This window comes from Agelaius phoeniceus, chromosome 1, assembly GCF_051311805.1.
Source record: "Agelaius phoeniceus isolate bAgePho1 chromosome 1, bAgePho1.hap1, whole genome shotgun sequence".
NCBI classification, from domain to species: domain Eukaryota; kingdom Metazoa; phylum Chordata; class Aves; order Passeriformes; family Icteridae; genus Agelaius; species Agelaius phoeniceus.
Window position 1 is genome coordinate 50155546 of NC_135265.1, and position 15432 is coordinate 50170977.

At 40.2% G+C, this 15432-nt stretch overlaps 1 long non-coding RNA gene across 1 annotated transcript in view; it reads right to left on the minus strand.

Moving 5' to 3' along the window:
• The window catches only part of LOC143694120 (uncharacterized), a 267052-nt gene that overhangs the window by 244575 nt on the left and 7045 nt on the right, over positions 1–15432 (minus strand). Inside the window, exon 2 of the long non-coding RNA XR_013182349.1 lies at positions 1282–1407. This is a non-coding gene — a long non-coding RNA (uncharacterized LOC143694120). The remainder of the gene's footprint in view (positions 1–1281; positions 1408–15432) is intronic.

Sequence of the window (15432 nt, forward strand, 5' to 3'; positions counted from 1 at the left end):
CTTTAAAGAATCATCCAAACCTTGGCCAAAATATTAGCAAAATTGCAGATAGACACAGCCCATCTGAGTTCAGTGTTTCTGAAGAGGAGCTAGAGCTTGGGCTTGGTCATGCTGAGGACTACATGGTGTTTCTGCTTGCCTCAGTGCATTTCTGTTACCACTTTGTGCACAAGACTGCAGGAATAAGTATTCCTGATGCAGGCTTAGCAACACAAGTGCATGAGAGGAAAAGGGAGACAGCCTGCCATGCTTGGTAGCAGTGCCTGGATGGACCACATTCCTTACAGATGAGAAAATTACAGTCCTTGGGGCTGATGATGAGATTTCTCCCAGGGTACACAATCTGTGCTCTTTGTAGAAAAAAGTGCCTGGTCAAGCATACACTGTGCTGGGAGATACACAACCTGTAGAATCAGAAAAAAGGCAGCAAAGCCAAATAACATCAGGTCCAGCATTCTGCTACTGATTATCACCTGAAGGATAACCAGTCCTGAGAATTTTTCCCCATCAGAATGCAAAGAAAATATCTTCTTTCTCACACTCCCGGCTGAATACAAAATGGGAGGGGGGCAAAAAAATTCTCAAAGTAATAATACTAAGATAATCATTCATATATACAGTGAGCAAGAGCACTGTGTTTCTCTGATGGTGCTACTTTAAAGAGCTGCCATCCAGCTGTATGAGCACTCATTTGCACACACAGATCAAAGGACTCTAGCCTACCCCAAAACCTTCTCCTTAGATGGTGTCATAACTCATTGCCAGGAAAATTGCTTAGACATCATATACTTCCAAAAGGTAAGATCAAAGGGAACCATGTATGAAAAACAGATTTCTCCATCTATCTGTTCACACAATCTGCTTCTATACCCTTAAGAAACAGAGAGCCAAATACACCAGTAAGATCCACTTGTCACATGCACCAGCTAACCACCTGTTGCTGGGTGATATCAGAAAAAAATCTTCCTCTGATTCTATACTCATGAAATTATGGAGACTGTGCCTTCCCAGTAAGGGTGCATCTGCTGATGCTTGCTTTGCCCATCCTCTGTCTAGTCCTTAACTATTCATGAGCCAGGGATTATTGATTTCCAGGCTTTATTGCAGGCTCTGATTATTCATTGAGGTCTTAGTGGGTAACTAGAGAAATGATTTGTCACCGTTCAGCCATTTGAAAAATTGTTAGTGGTCAGCACAACCTTGCCTGGCTTGTTTTGTCAACGTGATTTAGGACTGAGGGTATGCATCTGGAGGCTGCAGCCTAGGCATATGCTTTCCTACCTGTGACTCCTGGAATTAAGCTTCTCTTCCATAGTAGTGAAAGTCTTCCATCACCATTCATTCAGCAGGAGTTTGAGAACACTGAGCATTGGAGTGATATTCCTGGTGCATTCTGTGAAAGTGATCCTGAAAGCACAAAGACAGACAGAAATGAGGCACTAAGGGATCAAATGCCTTTTCTGTCTCTGTCTCTCTGTATTTTGAGAGAAAATACTCTTTTTCATCTGTTGCCCTTTTCATTTCATTTCAAAGGGCGCACAACTTTTTCCACATTAAAGTGTCTTCATCTGCAGCCAAATAAAAACATTTTGATATTCAAGGCTTTTTTAGATTCATATCCTTGAAGTCTGTAGAGGCCCATTAAAAGCTGTGAGGTATCCTTCTCATTAAATGTGGCTTTACAGATGAGCATAGGTTGTAATAGGTTCTTTTCAGTAAAACTGCTACCGTACAAGCATCATATCAGGGTAAAAAACAAATTAAAACCCTCTTAGTCAGAAGCTTATCTAGGCTTGAATTAACAGCCTGCACATCCAACTTCCCGTTTGCTGTGTGCACCCTTGCTGCAAATGTTCAACACCTCACGCTGCTCCTGTAATTGTGTTGAAAAAGGCCATCAGATTCAGAGCACTGTTTCTCATATTTCTGAATTACATTTATAGACTAAGGCACTCCAGGGTACAGCGTACGCTTATCTTTCTGCACTTTAAAACATGGCAGGGGTACCGCAGTCCTGGACTAAAGATGCATTAGCAGAGTCATGTGGTGACAAATTGCATAACACCTGCTTTTACTAGGTTTAGCTCCAGTCTGCTATTAGTCCCTTGCTTTTGTGAACAATGTGTTTTCCTGTGAAGGAATAATATAAAACTCAGTCAAGGCAGAGCTGTAAATAAATACCAGTACATTCAGCTGAAAAAGCTTTAGAGAGCAACCAGGAAGGCTAAAAAGCCTGAAAGCACAAGGTTTATACGCAGGAGACTGGTGGCACATCACACCATTGCCTATGTCACTTCACACACCACCACAGGGCAGAGGTTTGGGTCTATCCCAAGGACAAGGTTGCTCATCTACAAAGGCTAAACCTCATCCATTTGGCTCACAGTCCACATAGCCAAAATAGGCCAAAGGAGAAACGGCATCCTGTGGGGCCAGCACCGCTGCACTACTGCTCTGAAGGCAGCAGCAGCCTTTTAACCCTGCTTGCACAGGGTATTTTGGAGCACTCAGCATTGGCTGCTCTTGTTGGAGCACAGTGCAAAGGCATTGTCCTGGGGTCATGGAATGTGGAGGGTGTCGCAGGAACCAGCCCATGGTATGGTCCAAATCACCCCTTGATCTCAGCACTGCACTACAAGAAAGGGAAGCTCCTTATCAGCAACGAGGGTCCACAGAAAAGACTAGGACAGTCCCTTTCAGCCACAACCGGCAAGAAACGAAGAAAAGACAGACTAATTCCCACTTTTTGGGGTAACAGTGATGGAAAATAGTACCAAATATTATGTCTTTCCCCTGCATCAGGTTAAAGCAGAAAGTAGAGTTTGGGCTGTCAGGAGGGAGTGAAACCTAGACTTATGTGTGGTATTTGCTGGGTCCTCAGGATGAAGGAGGAATTGAGAATCTTACTCCATGTTCTTAGAAGGCTAATTTATTAAGATATATGATTTATATTATATTTTGAGTGCTATACTAAACTATAATAAAGAATAGAGAATGGATACTTACAGAAGGCTTAACAAGATACTAATAAAAAACTCATGACTCTCCAGAGTCCTGGCACAGCTGGACCATGATTGGTCATTATGTAAAAATAATGCTCATGTTGGATAAACAATCTCCAACCACATTCCAAAGCAGCAAAACACGGGAGAAGCAATCAGGTAATTATTGTTTTCATTTTTCTCTGAGGCTTCTCAGCTTCCAAGGAGAAGAAATCCTGGCGAAGGGATTTTTCCAGAAGATATGACAGTGACACTTGTGGGACATGGAGAAGTACTCCAGCTGAGGATTGAAACTCAGGAAAAACAGTCCCAGGCTGATAGGAAATATGTTGAATAAGCCAGTAGTATGCATCAAAATTATTTTATATTAGTATTATTATAACATCTTGGAAAGAAATGGGAATATGGAAGAGCAAGGGAAAAATATTTAAACAGCAAGAAGAAAGGTAAGATGAAAAGAAAGGCTGGACACAAAATACTCCTTGCTGAAGCAGGCATTTAGCCCCAGCACCAGAAAGGCACATCTGGTGGTGGCCTAGGACTCCCAGAAATTTCCTTGTGGTTTTTGTTTGGAACATGTAACATTAAAATAGACACGAAATTGAACATATCTGCTTTTGTTCAGCACAGAATTCAACTATATTTTCACTTCACAAATGTGACACAGGTATATGTAGATATACAATTTTTATGCTTCTGAAAAAGAAGCATGCTTTTTCATGCTTCATGGAAAAAAGGTTGTATTACAAGTTGGTGTTGCCCACATGCTAACAGGAGGCTGGGGCAGCTGAGTTTAGGAACTCAGAGAAAGCAAAGCCATCACTATTTTATGAGAATTATAGGCAACACAAATGTTGCTTTCTGCAATGTTACGTAAGAAACTACTCTTAAACCATCTCCAAATCTTAATTAACTGCATGATTCCTGCTGCATTGCTGAGCCTTGCTGCTGTTTCCTTGGCATGACCAGTGAGGTGGGGTCTCCTCCAGAGTTCACAGAATCACAAGGTTGGAAGAGACCTTCAAGATCATCGAGTCCAACCTGTTCCCTGACACCTCAACAAAACCATGGCACTGAGTGCCACATCCAGTCTTTTTTTAAACACATCCAGGGATGGTGAATCCACCACCTCCCCAGGCAGGCCATTCCAGTACTTTATCACTCTTTCTGTGAAAAACTTTTTTCCTAATATCCAACCTATATTTCCCTTGACACAGCTTGAGACTGTGTCCTCTCATTCTGTCAGCTGCTGCCAGGACAGAGACACCAACCCCTACCTGACTACAACTACCCTTCAGGAAGTTGTAGAGAGTGATAAGGTCACCTCTGAGTCTCCTTTTCTCCAGGCTAAACAACCCCAGCTCCATCAGCCGTTCCTCATCTGACAGATGAGACGTGGGACAACCTCATGGAAGGCCAAAGTCTATGCCTGGCTCATATGCCACTTCATTTTATGGTGATAAAATGACCAAGCACAACATCTTCCCTTTTCACCAGCTATAAAACATTGCTACTTGCAAACCTCCTCTAATTACCAGAAGGGCTGGAAGGCACAATCCAAGTCTGCAAAGCAACTTGTGATTTTCCACAAAGGAAGCTATCAACAGATTTACAGGTGAAAAGAGGGAGAAGAGGCAACTGCCTCCCTGCTCTGCCTTGCCTAAGGAGCTCTCCTGCACAGAATGCTTGGGGAGGTGCACTGCTGGTTTCAGTAAGGTTGTTATGCAAGGAGAGAGAAACAACTTTCTGCTCAAGGCAATGACCTGGAACCCAGAGAACTGTCTTTTAGCTTTAAGACTGCTGCAGATTTCTTACTGGCTTTGACTTAGCTGTTTAATCTTCCTGCACTTTCAGTTATCCCGTTAGGAGAATCAGGAGATAACCCTTTTAACTCACACGGGTGTTGTAGGTGTATTCAAATTGCTGAAGAGCTCTGATACTAAGATGATTTAGGCTATAAAAGCACATAAGTATATTAGGAATTCTGTAGCTAGCTGATTCCTATTTCATAACACCCACTACAACTGGCATATGGAGTTCTTAATCCATAGATAAATTCATTTTAATCCCCAGATCTAGTCAATGGCACCAGTTTGCTTCAAGAACAATGTACACACACAGAAATCTTGCTATCCCAAACCATCTGGATACTACTGGGTTAAGAGAAGCCAGAAAAAATAGGAAAAGAAATAAAAACAATGGAGAAATAAAACCATTTAATTATAATCATTCATAATTCATCAATGTTTCAGCTGGTGTGTTTAAACTTTTCACAAGTAGAACCTTGCATAAATTCCCACATGCAAAATGTCATTCATGCTAATTTAGTTTTTGCAATTCAGAGGCCAGTTCAGGGACACTGTACTTCAAAAGTGTAGAGTTAGTTTTAAGCTGAACTATGAACAGAAGAAATGTCTTGAATAAACCAACCATGGGGTCTTTCTTTTTACTGTAGCAGATCACATCTTAACAAAAGCAGCAAGTATACTGAGGATTGCATACCATAGAGCAAAGAGGGTATAAATTGCATTGACAAGTATATAACTAGTAAAAACACCACGATATAAAGAAATCATATAATGTTAGATATGAAGTGTCCTCTCATAGATCAAACTTCAGACTGAATACTGTGAACTTAGTGGAATGAGTATCACTCTTGTAGTATGACTAATGCAATCATCTCATTCATGTGACCTGACAAGAGCTTTCCGTATGCGAGATTTAAGGTGAGAATTTAATAACATCATTGAGCTAGAGCTAATGTCATCTGGAACTTTAAATCTCTCAGATGGAAATTTATCAGCAGATAAAAACCTTTTGTTGAGTTCAGTTAGTGATTCAGAGAGGTAAATTTGCTGAAATGTCAAGACTGAAATGAAAGGTAGTGTTAACATTCATTCTTTCGCAATAAAGAATGAATTTAGGAGCTCAGGAGGGCTGGTGTGTAGAGCCCTAGATAAAAACCAAGCACAGCCTAGGCAGATGCTATTTCAAACTTAGTCTTCTGCCTCCGTGTTTCATTTTGAAACTTATCAGAAGACAAAACAAAAACAAAGAAAAAAATAATCTATTTCACAACCGGGTGTCTTTTAGCTGGATAATTAGCTAATGTCCTTCTAGCAGTCTGAGGCACAGGTGTAGGAAAGCATTCACGTGGCAATGGTAGAAAACAAATACTTCATGTGGCAGCCTAAATAAACCTTCAACTTTGAAAAATGAGAGAACTTGACTTTTATTTCCTAACACATTTCTGTTGTAAAGGATCATGGCTTCTAGCCTTCCTGCAACCTGGATTTGATGGCAAACCTTCATCAGATTATAAAAAGACAGAAATCAGGTTTTTAAAGGGATAAAAAGACATCACTGTGTTTTAAAAATTAGCAAGGGATTTTTTAAATGAGAGGATGAGTTGTATTGCCAGGAGACATTTAGGTCTATCTATATTGCCAGTAGCAGCAGCAGACAAAGGAAAAAGAGCCCATGAAAGAGTTAAGGATCAGGGACATGGTTTGGATGACAACATAAAATAAAATGACCAGTTTTCTTTTATAGGTGACTTTATAGGTGAAATAAATGCAGGGCCTTCATCAAACTTGACTTGAGAAAAGCATCTGATGAAATGTCACTTGGGAAAATATTTATTAAGCAGGAAAAGACAGAGATTAGTGGAAGAAATATAGTGGTATGCATTTTAAATGGAAATTGTTGAGTAAAATGGAGCTGACCATGGCTGTAGCTGAAAAACCAGCATGAACCATTCACATCTCATATCTTCATATAAAAACTTCAGTTAAAAACAGGACTGAGCTACAACATTTGCTCAGGGATGTCATTGGTAAAGATGAGCATTAGCATATTGCGTGGGAAGCACCTGAGACATTCAAGAACAGGAGTAGTGGAAATGGAATCAAATTGCCTAGTACAAAAGTGGCATCAGCTTGCACTTACAGACTAGAAACAAGAAGCGTTTCTCTGAGCTGAGAACTCATTAGTCAGTGATGACAGACAGGGAAAAAGGCCTGAGGGTTATTCATGGAAGACAGGATGACTGAGCCATGATGGAAAGTGTAAATACACTCCTTGTTGTTAGCAGGTAAAATGTGTTTCTGGTAGAAACAGGAAAGTATTAGTGCCATTATAGAGCTCATAGGTGTCACAGAGGTACCAACTGCAGTACACTTCCAGGCAGTCTTATTTAAACAGAAAAAAAATTTGAATCACAAGCAGGTAATCAGGCTAATTAAGGAAATGAACAGCTTCATCTTCCAAAAGAATGTGAGCAGAAGTAAAACAAAGGCTTCAGGAGCTACAAATGCTGTCCACAAGCATAACAGAGAATAAACACCTTCTAGGAAAGGTGAAGATCTAAAGGACAATACATGCACTGAAAATCATCAATCGGTCACGATCACAGATTAAGACAGAGGTCAGAAGAAAAGAGAAGTAGTAAAACAAACTCAAAAAGGAACAAAAACTCCTTCTAGTTTTAGGGTGCAATGTGAACCTCTTCTTGGCATGGTTACATGACCTGAATACTTGCAAAACAGATTTGCCTCAGCCCAAGTGGACCCTTCCAGTCCCATAGCTCTATGCATTGCTCTTAAAAACATAATATTTCCCTCCCATTCCCCCTTTGGCATTCCCAACTCAATTGACAGTAGTTGGACTTAGCTGGTGTTTTGAAATCTGTGGATGTTTAAGAGTTCAAAAAGAATATTCTTTTCCTTTTTACTCAGCTTTTTCAGCTCTTCTTTCTGAACCAGCTGAATTTTCAATACTGCTATGAGTACCTGAAGTACCCTGATAAAGTCGTGGTATAAATCAAACAGGTGAGATTGAGACTTTAATCCTGCTAAAAAATATGCTTGTTACCAGAAAATAAGACACCATAGCAGGAATGGATGTACTTTGGCTCTAAAAAATAAAGGAAGAAACAAACAAACAGACAGACAAAAAAAGCTTGTTACAAATTATTCAATTTGTGATAGTCAATATACCATCTGATTATAGCAATTCTACAAAGATTTATCTTACATAATCTTCTGTGATGTTACATGTACTGAATCATCTAATGCATGAGTATCAATTTGAGCAGATAATAGCTGAGAAGCAGATTATGAGTAGCTTGGAAGATGTTGTGAGAAGAGTTTGATATTTTTTAAAACCTTTCAAGGGGGGGGGGGGGTGTCAGTCTTATATTACTATTGCTTGCAATGATCCTGTAGCATTCTTTACCCAACACAACTGCATAAGGCTTCTTTTCAGTCTGACTTACAGCCAGAAAGGCCTTTGGTATTATGGATCACCCTGCAAGTAAATTGCTTTCATTTTCTTTTACATTTCAGAAGCAAGAAATAATTTCTCATTTTTTTAGCATCAAGAATACTCTTACTTACAGAAGTGGCAGTGAGAGCTGGTTATACCCTGGATGGACACTTAGCATCAGCACTGAACAAAACTTAGACCTTTTTTCTCGAGCAGGATACTTGCATTGGCCATGAACCCACTCATTCTTAGATGAGTAGTGAAATATATGTAAGTGAAAAGCATTCCACTTTGCTGGCTGTGTTTTGGGTGCAATAACTAACAGAATAGAAAAAAAAACCACAGATAAAGCAAAACCTTAAAACACACAGATCTCAGATTTCAAAAGATGGCAGAGGAAGGGAAAATGTGAGACAAGGTAGAGATTTTTCATCAGAAGAAACCATGCTAAAGCAGGCAGAGACACACCAGCACAGGATTTGAGTTGGGGGGAGCTTCCCAACCAAAACCACCCCTTCCCACAGTGTACAACCTGTACCTCAACAAGATCACTCCTGGCTTCCCGGAGCCCATCGTGGAAAAGAAAAGTGAGGACTTAAAATAGCCATAAAACATATTCAAAGAACTCTAATGTCTCTTCAGCATTACCTCCTCCATCTTGTCCAGTTTTGATTCCTCTTTGGTCTAAATGTGTCTGAATTTTAACCCTGGGTTAATTATGATTCTGTTCAATTAAGGTTAAAGGCTATTTTTTATGCAGAAGTCACTCCACAACATCATAGAATAGTTTTGGTTGGAAGGACTTTTATAGGTTACCTAGTCAACCAGAACATCATTTGAAACAGGATATAAGGCCAAAGATATGTCTTTAACTTATACTCTCAGAGAAGTGTAGTAAGAATTTATGAAACTATGTGAGAGGATGGTATTTAAGGGACCTCATGAAAATTTTCCTTCAGTTTTTATCCTCTGCAGGTGTAAAACACTCAGTCAGCAATGCAGACTGTGTGTTAGTTTTTTTGTTTTCATCAGATTGAATCTCCCACTTAAATGCAGAAGGGCAGATTCCTGAGTACATAGAGAACTTCAGGTTGGCTCTAGCATCCCAGGTAAGCAGAGATTTGTAGTAGATCATGTCTCCCTGTAGACTTAAGACTTAATGACCTGTTTTTAAACCTAGACCTGCTGATCAGACGACCATGCCATCAATCACAGCTACAGTTATGGGAACTCAGCTTCTGACATGGTTTAAAGGGTGGCTCATCCCCTCTAGGAGGAGCAGTGGAAAGCTCTGTTGGTGTTTTGGAAAGTAGAGGCTGTCTACTGCTGGATTCCTGGAGTAGTGACAGAGGCTTTGCTGGGAGACAATTGACCAGAAACTTTTCTTCTACTCCCCCAAAAATAAGAAACCAAAACTGACCCTTCCATTACAGTACATTCAGTTTATGCCCCAAATTTGGGCTCATATGGAGTAGTTCTCTGCTCATCCTAAAATGATCTCTGCCTTTTCCCAGCCTCTCTGTTCTTCTGCTCATGCATTTTGCTTCAGTTGGACAGGAGCCACCCAAGAGGTACAGAACAAAGCAGGGAAAATAATTACAGAGAAATAAACCCCATTTGTCAGCTAATTTGCTGATATATTTGACAATGCATTCAATTTTTAAAAGTTAAAATGCACTCTCTGAATGCAGCTTCCCCGGCAGCTGGCTTTTCTTTTGATTTGTCAACCTATTGAGAAGGCAGATATTAAAACCATTAACCACCTTTCTCTGGAACTATACTGAACCCTTAATCAATTCAATTTTTAATAGCTGTTTAACGTCCCAACAGGAGTGATTTTATAGGCTAGTTTCCAAAATTCTCCACTGACTACTGAATCAACTAATAAGGGTTTATGTTTTCAGTCATGTATGTAAAGAAACTATAAATGAGTCCTTATTTCACAAATGCAATCCCAAAATATATTGGGTACTTCTGTTCTGATCCAACAAGGCTTAGATGAATGTCCTTCATTTCAAAGACACTTCCCTCAATTCAGTAATGCTCTCTAAAAAGGGGGGGATAATTAATGTACCTAAAGTTATGTGCATTGTTAAGCTCTTTCCCACAACAGGTGCTGTGCTCAGGTGCATTTGGACAGGATCCAGATACTTGGAGCTACCAGACTGGAAGTGTATCAGACAGTTAAAAACCCCCATTTCCTGTGAATCACAGCAGAAGTTCCTCATTGGGGTTCAAAGCCTGTAAAATCATTGCAGCTATTTAATGATCTTATCAACAGAATCCATATTTTAAGATGCCTTTCTCATTTCTGAGATACCTAGAATGGGAAATTGGACTCCTCTTATTTATTATTTCCAGTGATCTTTTCAGATAATCTTTATGCGGAATTTTGTAAGCTCTTCTAATTAGACCAGAAGCATTTCATGCCATGCAATGTGTTGCTCTGTTGCTGGAGTAGATGCAGAAAGAAATTACTATCCAGGCTTAAATGTTATGTGGCTATTGCTGACTTAAACAGGAATGATGGTTTTAGTGGGATCTTGAGCCAGAAATCTAATTTTCTATCTGCTTTTATAACACAGCAAAATGAGCAGTCATGAGGTAAACCTATGACAGGTTAGAAATGAGAAATTTTAAGGGCTATTAAACTTTTTTTAAATGCTCCCAGAGGACTGGCATAAACTTACCTAGTGCCTCTATTTCTGTAATTGTGATATAGTGGGAGAATTGACTGCGTTCACAGTGGTTTATTCACAGTGTTCACAGAGGTTTAGTCAGTGAGCTCCTACAGCTTGGTAGTAACCTTGGCAGACATAAAAACCAGGAGGGTTATCACAGAATCTGCAAATCTGAAACAGAGTTTCAGATTAGTTTGTACTTTTTACATTTTTCATGAACCTTTTTTTGCGGTCTTGTTTTGCTCTAAGTTTTTTTGTTGTTCATTTTTGGCGCTAATTCTTCATTTAAGAAATAACTGTATGTTTTCAAATTAATTGGACAAAAAGTAGAGTTTGAAAGAGAGTCTGGACAACTTTATTCCTGATCTATGGCTAAAATAAGAGCCATCCAAAGTAGTATTCATGTGCTCAACATATGCCATCCACATGAATATAGTCAGGTGAAGAAATAAATTGCTGAAGGTCACAGTTATTGATGGACAGTCTGCTCAGATGCAAGACAATGGATGGAAATGAGCATGGCCAGGTCATACTCAGCATTTGTACACAAATTTGGTTTTGCACCACAGAATGAAAAGATACAAAGGAAAGAATGAGCCCATGCCAAAAATTAAGCAGATGGGAAATACCTGTACCAGGCACTGAGAGAAACATTCTAATCATCACAGTTTTAAATCAACTTTCAGGCAGGACCTGTATCCATAACTTGTGCCCTGAATGACATGTATAATTGTTGCTGACAATATAAAATTTATTCTAGATTTATACTGAGGTTACTGAGAGCAGAGGCCAATCTTTTAATATGAAATGGGTCTCCTGAGAGACATTGCCTGGTAGCAGAGAGTGAGAATTTGTGTCAGATAAGCTGCAATGACACTGAGATCAGAAAGTGTCCTGTCGGCATTCTGAGAGAAAAGCACGCATGGAAGTATTCAAATTTTAATTTAGTGTCTGATGCATCTGGCCCTGGAGAAAAAGTTTTGGGTCTTTGCCTTTCTGACCCAGGTCCTGCTCCACAGTCACTACACAGTAAAAACATCTGTATCAACACAGTCACACATCTGACCACCTTTTACAAGGAACTGTGATGAAAATCATATCTGAGCAGTCATACACAATTTCACAGAGGCTGCAAGCTTCTTGGAAGAAAACCTGGAAATGTTTCTCAGCCATATATCTTTATAGAGGGTGCAAAATGTGGAACTGACTTGGTAAACTCCTTGAGTTCAAGCAAGGATGGAAATGAGTAAAAATAATTAGCTGTGCCTTTACAAGTAGTAGCAGCCATCTCCTGCTTTATTTCAGCACAGATTTGGGCTCTAATGTACACCTCTACAGCAGCCCAAAGGGGCCATAAAGCCACACTGGCTGAGAAGCAGGAGATTCTCCTTGCATAGCAAATTCATGCACCACAAAGTCAGAAACACCAACTCATATTGTTCTCCTTCCCTGTGGAGGTGATGTAGGCAAATGTCAGCAGCAGCTCACAACCACAGACCTCCAGCTGCTGGAGCAGCTGTTGGAGCCAGAGTTGACCTGGAAAATATTAGAATAATCTTAAGGCTTCTTTGAATCATTCCAAGAGCTAAACCAGCTGGCATAATATTGCACACTTGCCCCTCTCAGACCTACTGTCAGGATTTCCTTTTCCACAACTCAAATCCTTCCTCACATAGAAAGAAAGCCATGGGTGCAGATTATCTTCTCAGGAAGACAGAGCTAAAAAGGCTGCTGAATATGTCCAATCCTGGATTTGAGGGGGAGCAAGAGGAAAGGGTATCCAGGTGCTGCTACCAGCATATTTTCTTGTTTCATTGTAAGTCTTTAGTAAATGAATGACAGCGCTTCACACAATTTGACCAACTGCTGCCCTCATTTAATGCCACATGTACTCAAATCCTTTCCTTCTGCCAATCAGACTTCAAGTGTGCCTTCCAAAGTTTGTCTCAGAGTAAAATCCATCATTTGTACCACACTGATACAAAAATCCATCCAGCAGAGCTCCCTTGATCAGCAGGAGGGGAACAAGACATTTCCTGGAATAAAGCTCTTCATTAAAAAACTTTCCCTAACAGGGAAGCATAGTATGGTTGCTACAGCATGTAATTAGAAGTCAAAGGACTGAAGCTTAAATAAAAAAGCTGTGTGACTGAGTTATTAACTTCCTTAGCTATTAATTTGCAATATAGACCAACTCATCGCCATTATAGGGATGTTGAGAGGCTTAATCAGTGAATATACCTGAAGCACTATAAAATGTTGAAAAGCTGAATACTTGGCTTTATGGAGGTGACCATTTTAGTAAATACTGATATAACTGAAATAGGGCTGGTAAATTTTGAGCTAAAAGGATAAAATGAACCTGTGGTGGGACTTCAACACTTTCCTCTCTCCATAGCTGGGAGAAGTTTACTTGGAGCACAAGAGTAAAATGCACTCTATTAGTCTGTTTCTGAGCAATTCTGTTATTTGAATGATTCTTTTTTGTAGCCTTAAACATATATCTGAGTATCAAAACTTATGAGCTTATCTGGTAACTTATCTGGTAAAAAACAAAAACTTATATGGTAGCAAAACTTTTGAGCACTTGGGCCCAGGATTCTTCTCCTACAGCAGAGAAGAATTTTCATCTTCTACTGAAAGCCTTCCCTAATTTGTCAAAATAATTAAAGAAGGAAAAGAAAGTCCTCAGAAAAAGGATGAAAGTTACAGCACCAAAAAAACCACACTCACTAGAACTAAGCCTTTCACTTGGTAACACATTATATAACCATAGGAAGCAACACAGACTTCTATTTTCCTTTTATAAGAGCCAAGTTTCATTTAATGAGCCATTTAAGGACAACTGTGTGCAGTTTTGGGCACCACATTATAAAAAATAGACACTAAGCTATCAGAGGAGGGCCATGAGGATGGTGAAGGGCCTTGAGGGGAAGCTGTATGAGGAGCAGCTGAGGTCACTTGGTCTGTTCAGCCTGGAGAATAGGAGAATTAAGGGAGATCTTGTAGCAGACTCCAGTTTCCTTTTGAGGGGAAGTGAAGGGGCAGGTGCCAATCTCCTCACTCTCACGACCAGTGACAGGACCTGAGAGAATGGGATGAAGCTGAGTCAAGGGAGATTTAGGTTGTATATCAGGACAAGGTTCTTCCCCCAGAGAGTGGTTGGACACTGGAACTTCCCCAGGGAAGTGGTCACAGCACCAGCCTGACAGAGTTCAAGAAGCATTTGGACAATGGTCTCAGGCACATTGGCACATCGTGGGCAGGACCAGAGTTATACTCAATGATCCTCGAGGGCCCCTTCCAACTCAACATGTTATTTGATTCTATGATAACTTAAGGTCAATATGAAGAATCTCATCACGGTTGAGGGATGAAGGAACCTCTGAAGATCATCTAGTCCAATCCTCCTTTTCAGTCAAGGTCAGCTACAGCAGGATGCCCAGGACCATGTCTAGTCTAGTTTTGAATACTTCCAGGGATGGAGATTCCACAACCTCTCTGAGCAACTTGTGCCAGTGTTCACAGAGAAAAATTTATGCTTAGATGAAATCTCTTGTAACTCAACCTCTTCCCATTATCTCTTGTCTTGTCATAAGGTACTATTGAGGCAGTCTGGCTCTCCCTTATTACCTTCTCAGGTATTAATACACACACTGAAGAGATCCCCCTAAATCTTGTCTTCCAAGAACAAACCCAGCACCCCTAGTTTCTTCATGTGAGAGGGATGCCCCAACTCCTTAATCATCTCTATGGTCTTTCACTGACCTTTTTCAGACCATGTCTCTCTTGAACCAGGGAGCCTAGCAATGAACCTTTCTCTAGGTGTGGGCTCACCAGTGCTGAATAGAGATAGAAAAGTTTATGTTAATCGAATGCTCAGAAAGTATATTTAAGCAAGCTTATCATCCTTCCATATTCTCTACACCGTGAGATGGTGGCACCTGGGTACATGGAACTACCATGACCATGCACCTGAGTTGCTACATTCAAAAAAGTCCCAAGAAAATTCTGCGCCATCAGAGCATTGGAAGGAATGGCCCAGCAAGAGTGGAGGCTGAAGAAAGAGGAAGAACAGAGGCAGCAAATTGCAGCCACTTGTAAAATAGCTTCTTAAACACACCTCTCCTGTTTCCCTTTTTAGGAGTCAGCAAACACAGTGGTGTGAAAAAATCTCCAGAAGTGGGCAATTTTGTCTCAAAATTTTGTCAAAATAATGTCAACTAGAATCCCTCTTTTTCTTATAACCACCATACACAGAAGAATTTAGTGAAGAAATTCATGTGTCTGTTATAGGGCACCACTTTGATAGTGCATTTTCAGCGGACTGACTATTCATCATTGTTCTGAAGATATAGTGAAATTAATCATGAATTGCTGAAATAGGAACCCAGCTGACACTACAGCCCTCTGTACCACTTGTTACACAAACACACGTAGGCCGGCCTCAAAAAACTTGCAAACTAAACAAAGCAAAGGGAAAG